Consider the following 10,169-nt stretch of genomic DNA (forward strand, 5'->3'; position numbering starts at 1 on the left):
TTTGGATTTTAGATTCTATAATAGGTGTGTAGTGGAATCTCCTTGTTTTAATTTCCATTTCCCTAGTGAGAAATGATGTTGAGAATCTTTGCATATGCTTTCTTGCCATCTGTATATCTTCTTTGGTGAGGTGTCTGCTCAGCTCTTTGTCCATTTTTTTTTAAAAATTGGGTTATTCCTTTTGTTATAGTTGAGTTTTAAGAGTTCTTTGCATATTTCAGATAATAGTCTTTTATCAGATATGTCTTTTGTAAATATTTTCTTCAGGTCCATGGCTTCTCTTTTGATTACCTTAACTGGGTCTTTAATAAATGCAAAGTTTTTAATTTTAATGAAGTCTTAATTTATATATTTTTTTGGTCATGTGTTGTACTGTTGGTGTTATATCTGAAAACTCATTGCTAAACCCAAAGTCACATATTTCCTTCTAGAAGTTTTATAGCATTACATTTATATTTAGGTCTATGATTCATTTGTGTTAATCTTTGTGAAAGATGTAAAGTCTGTGTCTATATTCTTTCTGGGTATAGATGCCCAAACGTACCATCATCATTTATTGAAGATGCTATTTTTTCTCTTTTAAATTGCCTTTGCTCCTTTGTCAGAGATAAGTTAATGATATTTCCGTGGGTCTATTTCTGGATTCTCGGCACTGTCGCATTGATCTATGTGTCTATTTTTCATGACTCTGTTTTGATTACTGTAGTTTTACAGTAAGTCCTGAAGTCAAGTAATATCAGTCCTCCAACTTTTTCCTTCTTCTTCAGTATTGTGCTGGCTGTTCTAGATCTTTAGCCTTTCCATCTCAACTTTAGAACCAGTGTGTTGATAACCACAAAATAGCTTGTTGATATTGTGATGTATCGACTCATTTATATCTACTCATACGTATGGTCATCTTAACAATATTGAGTTTTCTAATTTGTGAACATGGAATATGTCTCCATTTATTTGTAGATTCTTTGATTTCTCTCATCAGAGTTTTGTAGTATTCTATATATTAATCCTATACATATTTTGCTGGATCTATACCTCAGAATTCCATTATTTTGGTGCTATTACAAATGAAAAAAATTTATAATTTAAATTCCAATTATTTATTGCTGGTATGTAGTAGAGTCTTGACATTTGGACATTAGCCTGTTCTAACTTTGTTATAATCACTGATTAGTATCAGGAGTAATTTTGTTCATTTGGGGGTGTTTTCTACACAATCATATCATCCATGAACAAAGGTAGTTTTAATTCTTCCTTCCCAATCTGTACCTCTTATTTCATTTTCTTGTCTTATTGCGCTAGTTAGGTTTTCTAGTATGACGTTGAGTAGGAGTGATGGCAGGGGACATCCTTGCCTTATTCCCACAATTTAATTTTTAAATGATGAATTTCTAGGTTGTGTGAGAAAAGGAGTAGACTGAAGAAAAGGAAGCAGTGTTGCTATAGTCTAGTTAAAGGATGATTTTCAAAAAAGTGGAAGGAAGGATTTAAAGAAGAAGATGGATTCAAGAGAAATGACAACTGTAGAATCTGGTTGACTCTCAGGTACTATGATGATGAAAAGTATTAAATTTACAGATGGCCTCCATGTAACTGGCAATGAGGGGGCACCATTCACTAAAAGAGGACACTTAGAAATTTTAAGAATTATCCTAAATATATTTACATATTTTAAACTCACTTAATAGTCATGTATCTCTATGAGGTAGATATTATTATTATTCTCAAATTATGGATGAGGAACAGAGACAAGTAGAAGTGAAGTAACTTAAAGTTACATACATAAAGTTGTATGGTAGAGACTAGACTACATAAAGTTACATAAAGTTGTATGGTAGAGACTAGATTTAAACCCAGATGACCTGGCCCTGAGGTCAATGCTCCAATCATATGACTCTTAAATGTATGCAATTTGGGTGAAGATTAATTCAGGTTTGGGCATATGGTGTTCCAGGAACATGTGGGATTTTAAGTGAAAATATATTTGTTTCTCAAGCTATGTTGTTGGTACAGTGTTGGTTGTCATAGTATTCTTCGTATCTTTCTGAATATCTGAAATGTTTCATAATAGAATATTTTATATAAGATTTGATGGTATGAAAACATTGGCTTGACTCTCCAAAATGGCCTGATGTAATTTGCACAGGTAAAATGCAGTTATTGGGACGACTTCTTATTTTTGTTACGTATGTGTCTACTCTCGGTCTCAGGTCAGCACTGGAAACCAGGGAAGAAAGCCATCCAGATGCCAGCAACTGTGAGGGAGGAACTGGTATCATCTTCTGTGAAGGACCAGCTGGTCTCAAAACTGTGTGATCAAATCCCAAAGAATCTCCTAATATCCCCTATGTTGGGCAGAAGGTTTCATTGTATTTATTAGTGTAGAAAAATTATAAACTAAATAAAAATATAAACCCATAAATAAGGAAAAGTGAGATAAATCCTGTACAGTTAACATTTGTTAATCTCCTTCCAATCTTTTTCTCCTGCTTATATTATTTAAATTATTAGTATGTTAATTTACTTTTTTATGCCTTTTAAAGTAGAGACTATATGTGCATCTATTTAAAATATGTATTTCTAGGTTCTTACACAATGCTTGGCACTTGGTGGACAGCATTAAATATTTGTAGGAGAAAATAGACTCCAGAAATCAATGGTTCATGTTCATGTATTTTTATTTTGAAACATATTTGTTATCTACATATAATGATCTCTAAAATCATTTTTTAAAAATTTTGCCTTGAAATTGACTTTTAATTTAATATTGCTATTCCAACTTCAATTTTATTTCCTTATGTATTTTGCCCATTGCTTATTTTTAAACCACATATGTATGTTTATATATATGTGTGTATATTTTATATATACACATATACATTAAGTGTGTATCTCTTTTTACATAGCATATAGTAGAATTTGCTTTATGACTCAGGATCTTTTGTTTTGTAATACAGTTTAGCTCTTTTATTTATTGTTGTGACTGATATAGCTCCTACTTCTGCTTTTCTGTTTTTTGCTTTCTGTTTCTGTTTTTGTGGAGTTCCATGTTATCTTCTGATCCTGATATTGTTTTCTTTTTTTTTCCCTGTAGTGATTTTAAGATGCACAAACCATTTTTACTCTACAGTCAGTTAGTGTTAAAAATTTACCAGTGTATTTATGCTCTAAATATGCCAGTATGCAAATATAAAGTATACTTTCATTGGCCAAATGAAAGTATACTTTATAAAAGTATACTTTCTTTCTTTCTTTTTTTTTTTCTTTCTTAAGCATCAGTGCCAAGGAAGAAATAGTTCTGATTTTCCCTTCAGTCACCTGGTAAAGTATGGGGTGCTATTTTATTGAAAAAACCTCTTATCCCTCCTACATGTCATAAATATTAACAAAGGTATTCTATTAGACATTAAGAGCAGTTTGGACAGCTGTGATTGGCCAGGGAAAATTAAAAGGCAGATGAAAGCTTTGTAGATACCTTCATATTATATGTCAGAGTCAGCCATAGATTATGTCTGCTGCTATGTCAGCTGTACCACCATAATTACAGCAACGGTGTTTCTAACCCAGACATCATTTCTTAATTATGTTGTGATTTTTGTTTTCAGTCAGAGCAGGTACTTCAATAAATAGAACTCTCATTAAATTTTTTTAAATCTTTTTTTAAAAAACAGAAAAATCTCTTTTTTTGATTATTTTTCCACTTACTATTCTGTCTGGAAATAGGCAACATCAAAAAAATTATGACATCCCCTTTATATAATTTTCCTGCATCCAATTCAGCTCCTCCAGTGATTACTGAGCACCTGGTGTATATAAATCATGCTCTGTACCCCAAAAGTAGGTTGAAACTTGGGGAGGATCCATCTTATACTGTTAGCTTAAAAGTAGGGCTGTGTTGTAATCGCAAGTATTTCAGCTTTTGAAAATTTATGATTATGGTGTAATAAAATAAGAAAAATGAGTTCTCAACTGCTGTTTTCTTTTTCTCCCTCTTTCACTTTATTTTCACCTATTTTCATTTCTTTAAGAATCATGTCTACATTGCTTATTATACACCAGGCACTATTCTCAGCCCTTTACAAATATTAAATCATTTACTTGTCATAACAACCCTAGAGGCAGATATTGATATTACACCCATTCTATAGATGTGTGGACTGAGGATTTTACTCCAGACGGGGTTGCTCAAAGTCTCCAGCATCTTCACATATCACCATTTGTGCTTGCACAGCTCAGGTTTCCGTTAAGGTGGGTCTTAGGGAGGAAACAGGACATAGGTCAAAGACTGAAACAGACTTGGATTTGCAGCCCAGGCCTGTCCCTTATTAACTGTGAAAACAATGTGTAGGCAGAGTTATGGCCCTAAGAATATTCCACACCCTCATCCCCAGGACTGTGAAAATGATGAGATACCATACCTATGAATATGTCACCTTACATGGCAAAAGGACTGCGAGATGTGGTTAGGATTTACTAGTCCATAACATTAAACTAGGGAGGTTATCCTGGGTTATCAGAACGGCCCCGTAATCACAGATGCCCTTAAAAGTAGAAGCGGGAGAGGAAGTTGAAGAGATTCCAAGCACAAGGACTATTCAATGTGCCACTGCTGGCTTGAAGATGGTGGAGGCCGTGTGCCAAGGAAATGAGCCCTTAGTTCTACATCTACAAGGAGCTGACTTCTGCCAACAACAAAAATGAGTTTGGAGCAGAGCCTCTAGAAAGGAACACAGGCCAGTGGACACCTTGAGTTTAACCTTGTAGGATCCTGAGCAGAGTATCCTGTCATGCTATGTGGGACTTCTCACCAAACACCTGGCAGATAGGAAGTTGGTGTTGAAGCTGCTACATTTGTGGACCTTTGTGACATAGCAATAGCAGACTAATGCAGTAACCTTGGACAAGTTCCTGAATCTGGCCGAGTTTGTTTACTTAACTGGACAGAGGGGCTCATGGTAGGTGTGTTCCCGAAGATTAAGTCATTAGATGACTGGGTAGTATGGTGCCCAGAACATAGTAAAAGTTCAGTAAATGTGGTTACATTTCACAGGTATAAAAAATTCATTGTGAGAGTGAAGGGTGAAACAGAGAAACTCTGCATACGGGAAGTGGCACTTTAACTGAATAGTCTGAGTCTTGAGAGACAATTTAGATTAAAATTAAACCAGTAAAGAATTGCAAGGAGGAAAGTCCACAGTTTACCCAAATCCATCACACATTGCATGGAAGTATGCATTTGCATTTTAATAGGCAGAAGAAAATTAACTGATCTCAGACTGTGGCATCTTCCAGAGGAATTTTCAGTCCTGAAAAATAAAATAGGGGCAAAAATAGAAAATGGAAATTAATATGGGATATATACAGTGGTTTACAGCCCATGTGTTTGTGTAGCTGACTGGCAGGCCAGGACCAACACAGGGCTTGTTTTTCTTTCACGCCTGTACCACGTGCAACTGAGAACTAAAATGTTAGTGTAAAGTGCACAATGGCATCTGAAGGCAAGCATGGGCTACATGTACCCAGTTGTGATGGACATCTGATGGCTGTGATATAATAATAACCTCTTGTCTTCTACAGAATTCAGAGGAAGGCAGACTGTGAAATGGAACCAGTGAGATTTTAAATAGTGTTAATCCACAGATTAAGGTTCTGCTGGCTTGTTGGGAAATGCGCATCAAAAGAAGGAGGCAGGCAGTTGATCCTGAGTGAAAGGGGTGGGAGTAGAGGGACTGTATTTATTTCCTAGGGTTGCAACAACAAATTATCCCAAATTGGGTGGCTTCAGACAACATAAATTTATTTTCTCATATTTCTGGACGTGAGAAGTCTGAAATCAAGGTGTTGGCAGGGTGGGCTCCTTCTGGAGGATCTCAGGGAGAATCTGTTCCAGGCCCCCCTTCTGGCAACCTTGGGGATACTTGGCTTGTAGATACATCACTCCCGTCTCTGCCTCTGTTTTCACACGGTCTTCCCCTCTTCTCTCTTATCAGGGCACAGGTCATCAGATTTAGGGCCGGCCAGGTAATCCAGGATGAACTCATCTCAAAATTCTTAATTATGTTTGCAAAGACTCTCCAAATAAGGCCACAGTTGCAGGTCCCTAAGGGGTTAGGACTTGGAACTATCTTTTCTGGGGGGGTCACTGTTCAGCGTACTGCAGGGACTATCGAGAAATAGCATTACTTTTATAAATGTGGAATTGCAACAGGAAATAAGAAAGCAAGCCCAATCGGGCTAATTTCTATGGATGACATTTTAAGTTAAAAAAATAATTGGATTTCAGGTAAATATTAGTATAATTTTTCTACATGAGTAAAAAAGCTCATTCTTAGAACCAAAAAAAAAAAAGGGAAGGGGGGATAAATCTATGAAAACAGTTGAGCCATTATAGGTAGTTTTTAAATTGATAAACCCCTCTTCTTTCTCCATTACAGAGTTATAAAGATTACAGCATGAAAAATAAGAAAATATTAAGAAAAACAATATAATTTAAAAATATATAAGCTATTTTTCTACCTTCATTTCAGTTTTTTAAAAATATTGCCATTTGTTCGGTTCAAAAATTTCAACTTGTGGTCATGGTGATTCAGTATTATTTGCCTGCCCCACTTGCCCTGTTTTTTTTTAGCACGTATGCTGTTTGTAGAATCAATTTTATTTAGCAGAGTTTGCATAAGAGTAAGCTAACTTCCAATTGTCTTAATAACTTTGTTATGGGTAAATGTATGTAATAGTGCTTTGTAATGTCAAATGGTATGCATATATAAAGTGGAATTTCATTGGTCAAAGCAAGTCATATGACAACATTTAATTTTAATTATGCGGGGGGTAACCAGGGCTCAGAAGGAGAAACAGCCAGAGTATTTGTGAACAGCCCAAACTCCGACCTCTTAGAATCCCAAGCTCTATGGGGAAGGCAATGTAATACTAACTACAAAATGGCAATCGATTTTTTGATTCAGGATATGGATAAAATTCTTCCATGTCTGATCAAAGGTAATTGGGTATTGACAAGCAAATTCTGTTCACGTCAGTATCTCTGGAACAAGCAAGAAATTAGTCTTCCTATCAAAATTTCTTACAGAAATGTCAAAAACCCTATCAATTTTGTTGCTCTTTCTTAACTGATATATCATTGGAGAATATCATTTCTGAAACACTGATAGTGTTCTGGGTAGTTCGACACCCAACTAATAGATTGATGGGTGTGTGTGTGTGTGTGTGTGTGTGTGTGTGTGTACACGTGTGTGCTTATATATTGTGCTACTAATCAGCAAATATGTTTGCTCATATTTGAGTCCCCCTCTTTCTGGGCATGGTGAGACTTCACCTCCCGTTCCCCTGAAGTCAGGTGTGGCCATATGACTTACTTTGGATAGTGAACTGGTTGGGAGTGACACATGTCACTCCTGACAGAAGCATTTAATTGCCGGCATGACACTTCATTAATATCTTTCCCTCAGCTATGATAACCAGCACAGCACGCTCTGCACCAAGGAAGAAATCCATCATCCTGAATTTCTGCCTGAGGAATAATGTGGGGCCAGCCCCTAGCAGACTATGATGGGCAAGCAGCATGAATATAAAGAAACTTTGAGATTTGGGGGTGATTACAGATTATGAAAATAGCCATAAATTCTTTCATCACCTTTGCAATGTGACTTGTTGCTCTTCTCATCAACGGGTAGATTTTCCTTCTCCACTTCCCTGAAACTGGGCTGAATTTGTGACTTGCTTTGATCAAGGCACTGAGGGAGAACTGAGAAGTGACACTGAAGGAGTTTCCAGCAAAGGCCTCCAGAGGCCTCGCAACTTCTGCTCAACCCTCCTGCTGCCTCGTATCCACCTTGCAAGCCAGTGACCACAGGGAAAGCCCATGTACAAAGAGAGACCTGGCTGACAGCCAGCATGCACCTCCAGGCATGTGAACGGGACCACCTTGGATTATTCAGCCTGGCTGGGCCACCATCTGACTGCTGTACGTGAACAACCCCAGGCAAAGTCACAGAACAAATGCCAGCTGAGCCCGGTCCAAAAACTGCTGACCCACAGAACCGTGAGTGAATAGTTTCGTTTTTCTGTGTCACTAGGTTTGTATGGTTTGTATACGTTTTCATTCTGATTAAGGCATGCATGCATGTGTGTGTGTGTGTATGTGTGTTTAATATAAATCTCTGTATATGTTATATACACATATATGTGTTAATGTGTGCATATACAGTATGTGTTTATAATAAACCTGTGTATATATTTTATCCCTGCTTAATGACGGGACATGTTCTGAAAATTGTGTTGGTAGGCAATATTGTTGTGCAAACCTCACAGAGTGCACTGACGCAAACCTCCATGGTATAGCTTGGGCCATCTGGTATACCGCCACCCTATGCTCGGTCTGTCGTTGGCCGCAATGTCATTATGTGACATGTGACTGGATACATACAAACATACACACACTGATATGTGTAGAGATGAAACTAATTTTTATCAGCCGACTGGGTCAAGAATGTGATGCAGTTTTTATTTTATAAACAAAGCAATTCAGGTGTTCACTGAAATTTCCCTCATTTCTATCAAGATAATGTTGGTGGATGGCTAGATTAAAGCGATCTTAAAAATGGGCTTGAGGAAATCATTCTCTAATAGCTGATTCTTCTGTAGACAAATGATATTAAAACCAGATTGTGAGGTTAGAAGATCCGTGTCTTTGTTTTTCCCTCTTCATCCTGACGCATTCCAGAATGTACTATGCCGTCCTTGCCAGACATGATTGAGGACACCTACAGGGTCAGAAAAGATAGCATCCATCGGCCCTTTGGAGTTTAGGATTACATCACTCAGAACTGACACTGCTGTAATTAGTCAAGCTGGAATCATTCGAGCTAACATGCAGCCTGGAATCCACTGAGGCTTTTCATAGCGAAAGTTTCATATAAAAAGTTATAAAGACCTTTCTAAATCATTTCTTTTGAGGAAGAGGGTGGCTTTATAAGAAGGAATCAGAGTTCAGACTGATTAGGGTCTGTGCTGGAAAGAACAGGTTTGGCTAAAATGGGAAGGTTTTGATTAAAAAGGAAACTTGCATGATAGATGTGTATTAGTTTTCTGTGGCTGCCTTACCAAAGGACTGCAAACTAAGTGAATTAAAACTACACACATTTATTATCTTCCAGTTCTGGAGGTCCAGAGTCCAGTGTGGGTCTCATGGGGCGACAAGCCAGGTGTCAGTAGGTTCCTTTCTGGAGACTGTTGGGGAGAAGCGTTCCCTTGCTCGTTCGGGTGTTGGCATAATTCAGTCCCTCGAGACCGTAGCACTGAGGTTCCCCTTTCCTTGCTGGCTGTCAGCTGGGAGCCACCCTTACCATTTAGGTGCCTCAGATCCTTGCACACTGTCCCTACCTCTCGATCCTTCTCTTGCTGCCATTTCCGATTAACTCCCCTGCATTCTCCTTCCGAGTTTAAGAATTTGTGTCATCAGTTTGGACCCACTCAGATTATCAGGGTAATTTTCTTATCTCAAGGTATATAAACCTTACTCACGTCTGTGAAGTCCCTTTTGCCATGCCAGGTGACATTTTCACAGGTTCCAGGGATCAGGACATGGACATCTCAAGGAGCCATTATTCTGCCCCCATTAGGCCACAGAGAGGCATGGGATGATCAGAGGTGTGGGTCTTGAGTGTCTTGTGACCATTGGGTCTCACGTCCCAGGCTGGGAAGCTGGGTGTAAGCTCAGAGAAGGGCCTGAGGAAGAAATCTGGATATGTCAGTGGTTACTAGGGTATGTTTGGTATAGAGAAGAATCAAGTTTATAGTTAGGCCTTATGTTTCTGTCCTTTTTGTTTAGAAACAAACTGTTTAATGACAGGCTTTTCCATAATACCTGTTACTTATTCTTAAGGAGCATTTTAACTACCTCCTACTCTTTTGGAACGCGTTCATAGAAAAAAGTGCTTAGAGCTCTTCACTCCCAGACTCGAGAGCCTTGCTGGGGCGTTCTGGGCTCAGGGTGACTCTGAGCTTTGAACTTTGCGTCTGTTCACTGCAGAGTGAGACAACCCGGAGCCCCCGCCATCCACTCTCCTATCCTGACTCCTATCCTGGGTGGGCAATGGTCCCGACCCAAAGATGGAGCCACAGGTGATTGGAGAGTGCTACCAGTAGGCAATTCACTT

This window comes from Rhinolophus hipposideros (genome assembly GCF_964194185.1).
Source record: "Rhinolophus hipposideros genome assembly, chromosome: 7".
NCBI lineage: Eukaryota > Metazoa > Chordata > Mammalia > Chiroptera > Rhinolophidae > Rhinolophus > Rhinolophus hipposideros.